The sequence below is a fragment of the Hypanus sabinus genome, chromosome 31 (genome assembly GCF_030144855.1).
Source record: "Hypanus sabinus isolate sHypSab1 chromosome 31, sHypSab1.hap1, whole genome shotgun sequence".
Classification (NCBI taxonomy): Eukaryota; Metazoa; Chordata; class Chondrichthyes; order Myliobatiformes; family Dasyatidae; genus Hypanus; species Hypanus sabinus.
The window spans coordinates 33505945-33507191 of NC_082736.1; the positions used below are offsets into that span (position 1 = coordinate 33505945).

The following is a 1247-nucleotide window of genomic DNA, read 5'->3' on the forward strand; positions in this document are numbered from 1 at the left end:
AAGTCTCTGGGTCCATTTAAAACGTCGACTGCTTATTCCCCTCCACAGACGCTGCCTGACCTACTGAGTTCCCTCCAGCTTGTTGTGTGTGTGTGTGTGTGTGTGAGTATTTGAGTGTGTTGCTCTGCATTTCCCGAATCTGCAGAATCTCCTGTGTTCATCAGTTCCCTTTCAGATTTTTCAAATCGGACCTCAAGGGGAGGGATGTTCGGCCCCTGTGTTGGATCAGGAGGAAAGGGGAAGGGCCTAGAGCCTGTGGGCTCCAGTGGCGCAATCGGTTAGCGCGCGGTACTTATACAGCAGTGCGGGCAGCGAGCAATGCCGAGGTTGTGAGTTCGAGCCTCACCTGGAGCACTGATTTTACACGAGGCCGCAGTCAAAGATAAAGTCTTGTCTAGAGCTGAAAAAGGGAGAAACAGATGGGGTGATCACAAAAGGCAGATTAATATTAAATTTAACACATGACGCTAGCGTCTTTGACAATTTTCTCTTTAGCTCTGTAATACACTGAGCGGCCACTTTATTAGGTACACCCGCTCATTAACGCAAATATTTAATCAGCCAATCACGTGGCAGCAACTCAGTGTACAAAAGCATGCCGACACGGTCAAGAGGTCCAGTTGTTCAGACCAAACATCAGAACGGGGGAGAAATGTGACCTTAAGTGACTTTGACCGTGGAATGGTTGTTGGTGCCAGATGGGGTGGTTTGAGTATCTCAGAACCTGCTGATCTCCTGGGGTTTTCATATACGAGTCTGTAGAGTTTGTAGAGGATGGTGTGAAAAATAAAAGAACAGCCGGTGAGCGGCAGTTCTGTGGGTGAAAACGCCTTGTTCATGAGGGAGAGGTCAGAGGAGAATGGCCAGACTGGTTCAAGCTGACAGGAAGGTGACAGTAACTCAAGTTACAACAGTGGTGTGCAGAAGAGCATCTCTGAATGCACACCACATCGAACCTTGAAGTGGACGGGCTACAGCAGCAGACAACCAAACCGTGCTCCTCTCGTGTACCTCATAAAGTGGCCCCGGAGTGTAGCTTAAAAACATTTTCACCAAAGGGTCTCGGCCCGAAACACTGACTGTTTATTCCCCTCCGTAGATGCTGCCTGGCCTGCTGAGCTCCTCCAGCGTTTTGCGTGCGTTGCTCTGGATTTCCAGCATCTGCAGAATCTTGTCTTTATCAATTCTACACTTCCAGGAATGAAAATGTTGATGAAGTTTTTGTGTGCCTAGTTCTGGGGACCCCG

The 1247-nt window shown here is 48.9% G+C and overlaps 1 non-coding gene across 1 annotated transcript; it reads left to right on the forward strand.

Annotated features, from left to right (window-relative positions):
* Window positions 1-259: 259 nt before the first annotated feature.
* trnai-uau (transfer RNA isoleucine (anticodon UAU)) lies at window positions 260-354 on the forward strand. The gene is made up of 2 exons: window positions 260-297; window positions 319-354. It is a non-coding gene; the product is annotated as a tRNA-Ile (tRNA).
* Window positions 355-1247: the final 893 nt, after the last annotated feature.